The sequence below is a fragment of the Colossoma macropomum genome, unplaced genomic scaffold (genome assembly GCF_904425465.1).
Source record: "Colossoma macropomum unplaced genomic scaffold, Colossoma_macropomum, whole genome shotgun sequence".
Taxonomy (NCBI): Eukaryota; Metazoa; Chordata; class Actinopteri; order Characiformes; family Serrasalmidae; genus Colossoma; species Colossoma macropomum.
This window is the reverse complement of record NW_023495515.1, coordinates 2,663,534-2,675,000: the sequence shown is the minus strand read 5'-3', so window position 1 is coordinate 2,675,000 and position 11,467 is coordinate 2,663,534. Positions and strand designations below refer to the sequence as shown.

General features: G+C 41.6%; 1 protein-coding gene across 1 annotated transcript in view; it reads left to right on the top strand.

Annotated features, from left to right (window-relative positions):
* Positions 1–11,467, top strand: part of LOC118802270 (arf-GAP with Rho-GAP domain, ANK repeat and PH domain-containing protein 1-like) — a 155,507-nt gene that overhangs the window by 21,258 nt on the left and 122,782 nt on the right.

Here is an 11,467-nt window from a genome sequence, read left to right as displayed (position 1 = left end):
GTCACAGGCCTACCAGTCACTATTACTCGATTAGGCTTAATTCTTCAATTAAAAAATAATAATTAATTAAACCCTCTTGTTGAATCAGCAAAGATTAGATGGAGGTTTGTATGATGATAATGCTTCTCTTAAATTCTGCTAAGCCTGTCCGTATAAAATGCGACATTTGGATATGATTATCAATTTGTTGAATGTAGAAAATGTCCGTTTGAATGTTTAAGGCTACCTTGACACACATGATGACTACCATGAGGAAGACCATACATAAACAACTCTCTATCTCACTTTAAAACTATTGAGTTTGAAATATTTACGAACATCCAGCAGCTCTTTAGCCACTCATTTTGAATCATGCATCTCATATGTTCTCAAAAATAATATTTGTGGTTATCTTTTATCCTTATAAAGTCATTTACTGCCATTTTTTTGCTAGTGTACTGCTCGTTTAGCTGCTTAGCTAAGCTCTGCTACATAGCTGCTGTGACGAATCAACAGAAACCAGACGCTCGCGGATAAAACGGACAATATCAGGTTTATGTTCAGTAGTTTACAGAGAAACAATACCTCACAACTAGACAGACTAAAGCCCGGGCTTATAAACTAAACTACGAGTCATATGACTGCACACACAGGTGATACACATTAGTATTCGGGTGACTGAGAGCGCTGATAGGAGCGCGATAGAGAGTCAGAAGTCATGTGAGTCCCCGAAGCATTCTGGGTAATGGAGTCCGAGCCTTATTCCGGTTCTGAGGGAAGTATCTCAGTCATGTGATCTCCCAGGAGGAGTCTGGGAGATGGAGTCTGTTTCTATGAGAACATGCCGGATGCGTGACAGCTGCTGCAGCCAGTTGCACACTGCTAGATTCAGCACATTTTCAGCCGCTCTTCTAGTTCAGTGTATAATTACAACATGACTTCGGGAATTTTGTGTGGGCTTTTTGTGGAAATGTCATTCTGATAAATGTCAGCTTAGGCCTATGTTCCTTTTTTTCGACTACCTTCACTGAAAGTTGAGAATCGCTGGTTTATAACTGCATTATTTTATGCTTATATGATATTTTTAGGACATGTAACACTGACTTACTGCAGTTATGTAACCCACTAGTTTTCTGCATGTTGAAGTTGAAGCTCGGATTCTAATGTGTTCGAATTTTTTGCTGAAAACCAGGTCGAAAACTGGAGCTCCATTTCTCATCTGACAGCCCAAGGGCACAGTAATGTAATGTATGATCGCTTAGAGATCCTCCCTAATACTGTGATTCATTCACAGAGATAACTACGGAAGGAAATGTGTAATGAGTTCAGTACGTAGACAAACACCTTGGACTATTTTTGTGTACAAAGCTATTATTGGTCCACTTCATTCGTATTTGTCTATGTTCTCATTAACAAGCAAAACTTTGTACAGTCTACGTTTTAAAGATTTACATAGACGTTATTATAGTAAGGCAGCTGCTGGTTATACTGCTCAATCGTCTTGAAATGATCTGCAGACTAGGCCTGGGCGATATCTTTAAAAGAAAAAAAAAAAGTAGCGCAATATTATAGATTAAAAATTGCAGTTATCGATAATATCCGCCACCACAAATACACGCAGCTTTGACCTACTTTCTGTTCGACTTTAGTTTCTATGCCTTTTTTTAATATTAACTGTTTTAATAAAAATCTGATACTGAGTAACCCAACATCTTTTGAGAACTAGCTTTACGTTCATACTTATAATAAATGTAATTGCAAGCATATGCGTTCGTGAGATTTTCTGTGGCTTGCGTGCTTAACAGCGCTCCCTTCTGGAGAATCCTCAGACTGCAGGTGATTTCCAAAGCCGTGTAGTGCGTTGTACAGAGAAATAACACAATCCAGTTCATTAAATCTCATTGTACCCTTATGTTTTCTGTTCTTATGTTATGTGTGCCTTTGTGTCCTTTTGTTGGTTGTCCTTGTGGTTGATGTTGGTGCCTTCTTCGCCTGTTCTCACTTGTAAAAGAGACTTTAATCTCTATAAGACTGCCCTGGTTAAACAAAGTTTAAATGAAATTAAAAGCATTAAGAATGAATAAAGTTTTGAAGTAGCGGACATGAAGGAACGGCCAGTCTCTTGGGGCTCGCTTTAGCTTAACATGGACACCAGAGCGATTTCTATGGTTGTATTTCTCCTTATTCAGCCTGAAAAGCCACCTAACTCAGTCAGTTTGTTCAGGTGGCACTGCGGTATCGGGGTCTTGTCTGCGCAACATGTGATGGATGGGCTGTGGACCAGGTGGTGCTAAGACGTGAATGCAGTATTTTCCAGATTCCAGCAGACGGCCATTAGCACGAGTGGATGGGACAGGCACACATATGAGACTTGAGAAAATTGACGGAACTGAAATTGGCTTCTTAGTGGAATTTCCCTTTCCACCTTAAATGGGGCTACAATTATATTCAGGCCTCAGTACAGGTGCCAGAACTGCTGCTACTTTTAAGGTGGAATGGAAAATTTGAGCAAAAATGTCTTGAATAAGAAGCCAAATTCCTGGCAACCCTGGTGGTTCCTGTTGCAGTAAAGTCCTGAACTATAGGGAAGGAGCAAAGGTTTTGTTTTTGTATGTGTGTCCTCCTGATTTTGGAGTCACAGGTCCAGATTAACGGTCAGATGTTTTCACTTTTGCTGGTCTGTGGGAAAGTTAGCTCTGAATACTAGCTTATCGGTTTGATTGTCAGTTTAAATTTCCATGTAATTTGTCAGTCAATGTGGGTCCAAGTTCCGACTGTGAGAATGCCTTTGTGTGTACTGGGTGTATATGTGTTCGCTCTTATAAGTAAGCTTGTTTATGTGTGAGGATTTGAAACCACAACTCATAAGGGATCTATGATTTCAGGGCTCATGCATGCTGGGAATTTCACTTCTCACCAGTTCGAAGCGATTCTGGCCAGGAGTGAAACCTGAATACATTCTAAGGAAATGATAAAAAAAAAATGTCTAATGTGGTCAAAAATGAAACGCTTTAGTAGTTTATGTTGAACTGAAGGCAGGGTTAGATCAGGTTCTTGTGAGACCCCACTGGGCATAAGAGTATTTATAGGCCCCCACACTTGTAGTGTGGGGGCCCCCACAACAGCTGTAAATAAAACAAAAATAAAGACCTGAAAAGTAAGATTCAACAATATTTCACTTTTGTATTTATGCCAACTTTTGAGGAAAACTGTAGTAATTTTTATAATGGTAAACAAAATTAGGCTTATTAAGGTACTTTAGTCTATTGTGTTTACAACTAAAGTTTATGGATCATTTATGTTTTACTTTTGATTACTAGATGCATTAAAGTAATGTTTGCTTTGACGTTTTGACTCAGCCTACTTTCCCTTAGTAGTAAAAGTAGTAAAAGGGCATCTTAAGTACCAAATGTACAGAAAACTGCTGTCATTTTAAATGAACAGCAAATACAAATCAGAAACATTCAATTCAAGAGAAGAGAAAACTGTTTATGTGAGTAGATAAATTGAATTAGCAGGTACACTTGTACATTTTAATCCATAAATCATTGTGGATGCACACAGGCTTCGAGCAGTGTGGGGGGCAGTGAGAGGGGGAGGGAGAGAGATGATGATACATTCAGATATCTTGATTTTAGTTATGTCGGCCATAAGCCCACAGCTTTGTCGGGTCATGGACGCCACCCAACACTGCTGGCACTGTGTTGCTGCACAGATCTAATCTAACTTTGTGTGGTATTTGAAATTTTACTGAGTGGCAAAAAAAGCCAAAGGTTCCAGATTGGGGCCCACCAAACATCTGTGCCCATGGTCCTGTAATTTGATGATCTGGGCCTGCATTGCAGCACCCTGGCAGAGGTCTTCAGCTCTGGACCTTTGATCTAGTTTTAAGTCCTGGTTTTTGCCATTAACAGTTAAATCTTTCAATCTAGTTGATTTTAGATGGGGCGCATTAGCTAGCTTATGCTACATTAGTCACCTAGTAAAAGTACATTTCATAGTTTTGATCCTGACTAACCCTAACCCTAACCCTAACCCTAACCCTCATTTGTCTCTTTAAGCAACACTGTAGCACAGTGACAGCAGGAATCACATCTGAGGCTGATATGAGGAGCTCACTAGCGGAATTTTACATGTTGTTGGAGTCTTTTGATTTGCTGTTTGAGCTGTAGTTGAATGTCCTTTAAAGCCAGACAGACACTGTGATTTTTAGAAATCTTGTTCCTCGGTGACACTGTACGTTTACATAGACATTGTGTGCGGACAAAGCCTTACATTTACATATTATATTCTCACAATGGCCCATATTTATCAAGTCAGAGTAAAAATGCTGGTCTAAATTCAGGTCTATGTAGTCCTATAGAGTACTTTGTTAAAGGTATGAACTGATCCCAGATCATTATTCATATTCTGAGAACTTTGATAAATATGGGTCACTGTATGAAAATGCTCAGCCTGCCTGACATGCTACGTGAAAAGCAGCCTTTACAGACAGCTCTGTCTATGAACAATGCTCAGTAACGCTGTTTCATTTAAAACCATACGCTGGTAGGACAGTATGGTCTCTCTACAGCCTGTTTTACAAAGACACTTAAAAGAATTACCATATTATCGTTTATACCTCGCAGTTCTAAACAGTCAAACAGAGTTAAGTCAGCATATGTGGACTTTAGAAGCAAATATCGCCTCCATTTTGCTAGCCTACGTGTCTCCACCCATACTGAAGAAGTGGTTGTGTTTGTGTGTGTCCACAAATGGGCTAAAATTGCACGGTGATTTCCTGGTGGGAACATACCAAGGCAGAACGTTTAAAGTGACCAGTGAATTTGTGTCTGACCTCCACAGGGTCATCAGCTGTGAGCAGACCCTCGTTCGCTGCCAGCTTGAGTCGTTTGTTCATTAGAGTGGCAGGGAATGTTAGGCTTACGTCACACAGTGTGAACTGGTGTCGGATGTTGGTATCGGTGTCTTTTTACGAGTTGAGTACAAGTAAATGGGTGCATAATCGGTCCAAAACCCCCGATACCAGTATCAGTGTTGATGCATCTCCAGTTCTAAGGCTTCCTTTTTTAACATTTCTGGCACATTTGCCTTCTGAACAGAGCCTCTCCTGTGAGACAGGTTCGTGTTCTCTAGTGCCGCCCTTTCAGTGCAGTGTTTTTCTTTGCGCTCAGCCCTGTGTCCTGGATATGAGTGATGTTAGCTAAGGCAGCACTAATGGTTAATCTGCATGCAGCTGTGGCCTGGTCAACAGCACGTGGTTTCACTGGCCTTTGAGTTAGCTTTGAATCTGCTAGCATTGTTTGTTGCTGTTTTACTGGAGCCCGTTCTGGAACCTCGCTTTCGCTCCACGACTTCACCTTTTACTTCAAAACTGCCACAGCTCTTCCATGAAAACATCAGAACTGATGGACATTTTAGGAAACATAAGTAACGGCACATTAGAGACTTCTAGGATACGTTAGTGAGAGATAATAAATGTTCCATCTTAGTGCTATGAAGTGCAAAAAACCATAAATACAGAAAGTACAGTGCTAGCATAATTTGCTTTGTTTAAACAAACATTTAGCAAATGTTGTTAGTCCTGTATCATTTTTTTACTGTTTGTAACATTTCTGTAACACACATGCTGGTCAGACTGGTTTTGGAGCAGCTCTACAATTTCCTCCAAGCTCTAAAGTTCTGCAGCTTCATTTACAGTCTATTTCTGCACCTCCCTTATCCGCCAAAACAAAAAGGTAAAGTCAGGACACCGGATACGCTCTCAGAAAGATGGCCTTTGTTAGGGACTGTAAGAATTCAGGAAAATAAATGGAAAAAATGGCCACATCGGCATGATACGCCAGAACTGTTGGTGATATTAATGACCTTACAAAGGCCAGTTCCTCTCCACTCCTCCGCTTTGGGCACTGATAGGAAACAAGGCATCAGATATAAAGTCTGAGAGAGGGAGGGAGAGGGAGGGAGAGGGAGGGAGAGAGAGGGAGAGAGAGGGAGGGTGAGAGAGGGAGGGTGAGAGATAGATGAGTGAGATAGAGAGAGGGAGAGTAAAGAAAACATATTATTCTGTGTTGGCAGCTAATCATCTGAGCCCCTAACTCAACAATAAATACAATTCAACAATAAATCTTCAGTCACTCCAGCGCCGTGGATGCATTCATCTGCTGATACCAATATTATTCCAATGTCATTGTGTATTCCTGAAATGATCTGTGCTGGTGTTTCTTTTCAAAATCTCAATAATCAGCAAACCTTTTATCACAGATTATGATATCACAATACAACATTAAAAGAAAAAAACACCGTATTGTTAGAAATATGTTTTAATATGACAAAGATACGCTCTGAAAGTTATGATAAGTGTACAAGTGTAATATTTACTATAAAATTATCATACAAAAGCTCAGAATCAGACACAGCAGTGCTGCTGGAGTTTTTAAAGACCTCAGTGAGAATAGTCCACCGACCCAAAATATATCCAGACAGCACCCTCCTCTGACCACAGATGAAGAACTAGAGGATGAGCAACAGACGAGATACTGTCTCTGACTTTACATCTACAAGGTGGACCAACAAGGTAGGAGTGTCTAATAGAGTGGACAGTGAGTGGACACAGTGTTTAAAAACTCCAGCAGCACTGCTGTGTCTGATCCACTCGCACCAGCGCAACACACACTAACACACCACCACCACGTCAGTGTTACTGCAGTGCTGAGAATGACCCACCACCCAAATAGTACCTGCTCTGTGGTCTGTGGTGGTCCAGACTGTTGTAGCACAGGGTGAAAAGGGGGCTGAAAAGTACGCAGAGGCTGTGTGTGAAATACCACACTGTGCACTGCATCAGTATGTACTGTATACTGCGTGCTACACTTCATCAGTTATGTACAGTACAGCATCCAGTATACGACACAAGCTGAGTTCCGTAGTGCAGGACAGGGGCGTGACTGGCCGGCCAACATCAGCGACTGAGCCAATCAGACCAGCTCAAGACCCACCTCATTCTCCTCAGCCCTCCAGTCACTTCTTAGCAGCCATTGCTAGCTGCTTTTCAGCATGTGCGTTTATGTTTTGGGTAGATGTGCCTGTCTGACTTTTGAAAAACACACCCCATACAGTGACAGATGGCAGGATGGTGTTTTCTACCCGTCTTCAAAGCTACAAATAAATGTTAAAAATTGTCAGCTTTGGGTTCACCTGTGTTGTAAACCTGTTTGGCTCCCAAACACACCTGTTTTGCTCCGTTTGTGAGTCATTTCATTTTCATTACGCTTGTAGTTGGTAATATGAGCTAATCTGGCTGAGAATGGGCAGTGTGACTCCACACGGGAGCCTGAAAAGCCGATGCAGAGTGGATTGTTTTATCCACGTATACAAAAAGTAAACTTTTAAATAGACAAAGTAAGAGAACCCATTTCAAGACAGCTGGTGTGGCTTCAGTGTGGAACTGAGTGCAACAGCATCTGCTCAAATTTCTGTCATTTAGCCATTTTTAATGTGTAGAAGAAAAGGCTGAATCCAGAGCTGTTAAAAATAACCAGGCAGTTATGTCAGTGGTTGTGTCCTCTGGAACCATTTGCATTTTGGGATGCAGTATATCACGGAGATAACTCTGGCAGTATACTGGAAACGTTATGCCAGAGCAGTATGAAACGGGAATCTCTGGCGTACTGGAGAAATTAATGTTGGTCACATACTGCATACTACATAGTACTTTTGGGCACAATCAGTACACGAGCTGTGTGTAGCAGACTATTTAGAACACAGCCAGAGAAACAGATGGACTACAGTCTGTAACTGTAGAACTACAAAGTGCACCTATATAGTAAGTGGAGCTGATAAAATGGACAATGAGCGTAGAAACAAGGAGGTGGACTTAATGAAGTGACCAGTCAGTGTATTTCACAATTCACAGATGAAAGCTAACGATAAGTCCGTAAAGCACTGCTGAAAGATGAAGAAAATTAAATGTAGTAAAATTAAGCATAAAATAAAATTCAAGCATTTGAAAAATGTAAGTATTATCGGTTGTCACAATTTTCAGCCCTTAAAAATCAGTATCGGCCACAATGTTCTCAAATCGGACAGATATAGTTTAGTCATGGTGTGTGTGTGTGTGTGTGTGTGTGTGTGTGTGTGTGTGTGTGTATACAGGAGAAGGAAAAACATACTTTACTTTCAATGTAAGTCAATGGAACCAGACTTTCCCCCAAGTCATTTTGGGCCGTTTGTTTTGGTCCATTCGTCATCAAATTTACACAATGCAAAGGTTCACAGGCATTTTCAAATTATGAAAAAAAACTAAAAAGGTTTTGTTCTGACAGCAGCGATACATACTTATGTATGTATGTATGTATATACATATGACAATAAGATGTGTACACATGCCTCTTTAAGGGAAGTGGATGAGTGAAGGAAGAAATGAAGGAGAGCTGAAGTCTGTTTTTCCTGAGAAGCAGAAAGAAGCTCTGTGCAGATGGGAACAGAGCCCTGATTGTAGGAGAGACAGAAAGATAACCTCTCTCTCTCTCTCTCTCTCTCTCTCTCTCTCTCTCTCTCTGTCTCTGTCTCTGTCTCTCTGTCTCTGTAGTGTAGATATGCAGACAGATCAGATTCTTTACTGATGTGCGTGTCTGGCAAGAGCCGCCCTTCACCAGGAAGTGTCTGTTCATTTCTGTGAGCTGAAAGGGAATCCCTGCCAAAGAATTAATTCCTGATGCCGGCTGGATGCTTTGTTAGTAGCGTTTAATGTCTTGCTAACCTGCAAAGTCCCAACATGCATGCGTTTTCACTGTGTGCGCTCCACGTCTTCTACATCATGGATGACTGTCATCAAGCATGTGCTGCTTTGTAGTTAATAGAAGGATCCTACACTCTGCATTGGGCTGTTGGTCAATTTCAGTGTCTCTGTTGAAGAGCATCCTCAGTCTTGCTTATATTCTTCTCTTTGAGGGCCTCTTTCAGTTCTTTTTCACCAACAATGAACTCTGTGCCATTGTAAAAATTGGATCTCCTTCACTTGGCCTCTCATGCAAAAGGGCCACTCTTGAATGGACTAGTCTGCTAGAAATGCAAGTGAAAACGACTCTGTGGCATTTAGCAAAGCTTCTTCGTCTCTTTGCCTCTACTGGGCTGAGTTCAGAATACCAGTACAGCAATATATTGTGGATAAGCTTGTATTGATAAAAGTTGACTAAAATGACCTTTAATGTGCTTTAATGCACGAGTGCTTTCATGTCTGAAAGCTCAGCATTTCACAGAATCCAGCGCTGTTCTGTTTTTTAGCGTTCAGCTCTTTATTTATTATTATTATTATTATTATTATTATTATTAGTAGTAGTAAAAAGCTGCATTGGAAGTTTTGACCTGGTCAGATTTCACTCCAGTCCGCTGAGCGCTTTGCAGTTTTGTTCTGGAGCCATTTGTTCATTCGTTTATCGTCTGCTGTGTGAGAAAGAAGTGACTATCCTTTCCTAACTGTTGTTAAGGTCTGTATGTTAGTGTGTTTGAGTTTCTTTCACTTTTACAGACTTGGTTATTTCATGGTTGAACGGAGATATTCCTTTTTTTAGCTTGCTGTGGTGAGCGCCTGGCTGTGTTCAGAGCTGCTTTTGTCGTGCTATTAGAAACGTCGCAGATGCTGGATGCGATCTGCGGCACGTGTTGGTGAACTTTTTGTTGTTCCCTGACGATGTTGCAGTCATAGAGTCTCACACACACACACACACACACACACACACACACACGCACACACACACACACATGTGTGCTACTGCTTTTGGGATTAAAAGTGCAGAAAGTTCACTCTTCTACCTCTCTGTGCTCTGAACAGCCCCCCAGCCCCCCCAGCCAGTAATAATGTTGTTTGAAGCTCCCCCAGTATTATTCATGTGTTTATTATTGTGTTTTTTTGTACTCATACTTACCTTAAAATTTTAGGTGTGTTTTAATGCAGAAATCATTCTGCATCATTATCATTCTACCCAACCCTGTTTACTTATTCATTGTTGTAGTTGTGTTTTTAGAACACAGATTAAGGTAAACATTGACCAAAAATGTCTGTTGTGTATCTGGTATGTTTTGTCATTGTATCGTATCGTGTTATGACGCTTTTATCTTATGTATCATGTCATGAAGTTGCTGACGATACCCGAACTGGGCTGTTGGATCTGCACCTGCTTCTGCTGTGTTTGTGAGGCATATCCAGGGTCAAATGGTCTCTGAGCACGTCAGAGGATCGTGAAGGCCAGCCTGCTTAACCTCGCCCCACTCTGAGGCCCAATCCCATTTCACCCCTCGCCCCACTTAGCCCTTAGCCTTTGCGCATTCATGCCTAGGGGGTAGGGTGTCCTGATTTTTGTTGAGATAGAGGGGTAGTGTGAAGTGTTAGGGCTACTTCAGAAACACACTCTAAACGAGTGTTCAGAGAGAAAAAAGAAAAAATAGCAAGATGGCTGGGCAAGAGACCAAAGAAACCCACGAATGTAGCTGAGTATTTTCTCCATAAATGATTTGTATACATATATAATGTACATATTATGGTGCTTTTCTTCATAACAAGCAAAAAAACACTAGCAGTATGCTAATGTCTCGGTAGCTAGCTAAATTTCCCGTTCCACCTTAAATAGTCCAGCAGTTCCGATGCCTGAAGTACCAGAATGTAACTGCTGCTCCATTTAAGGTGGAACGGGAAAATTCGAACGAGAAGCTGGTGAATATCTGAGTTCAGCTTCACATCACTGAAGAATTCAGGGTGGGTGATAATAAATAATTGCCCCCTCTTTGAAGATCATATGATGCCCTAAATGTAACTAAAGCCCAGCAGTGAGGAGCTGAACTTTACCCTCCTCTGCTGTCACTGCAGACTGGCAGGGTCGCCTACAGAGCAGCGCTGGTAGCTGTTAATGAAGTGATGCTCTTTTTATTTGAGGGTCCCATTTCAGAGGGAAGATCTCAACCACTACCCTGTAACTCAGCTCCAAGGGGCGACACTCGAAAACAAGGGGTAGGGGGTAAAAATGAGAAATGGGACTGGGTCTAAGAAGGCCATCAAGCTCCGAGGTCGAGCTTAACAGTTGGAGCTATCCTACCCGCTAGCTTGGTCTCCCCATCACTAGATGCTACCATGCTGGGAGGTTGAAGGCTTGCAAGTGCTTCCTCCGAGGCACATGAAGAGCCGCCGCATCTTTTAAAAATGCGGCTAACACAACATCTTTGGGCAGCTCAACAAGATAACTGACAGCTCTGCTACTTCAGCTGACACCAGTGTTGGCTAGCGTTGTACTGATTGTGACTGTGGGAGGGAGGGCCATCATACCCACCTAGAAAGAGTGAGGTTAATTATGCTGTCTGTGGCTCCTGACCAGTGTATTTCCTTTTTAACTTTGCTTTAACATTGTCATCGTGGGAGCGTTTCACAGAGAGTGAGTCTTTACTGATGAAGACTGCATGTGCAGTTTTAACGCACTGGAATCTTCACATCGAGTCC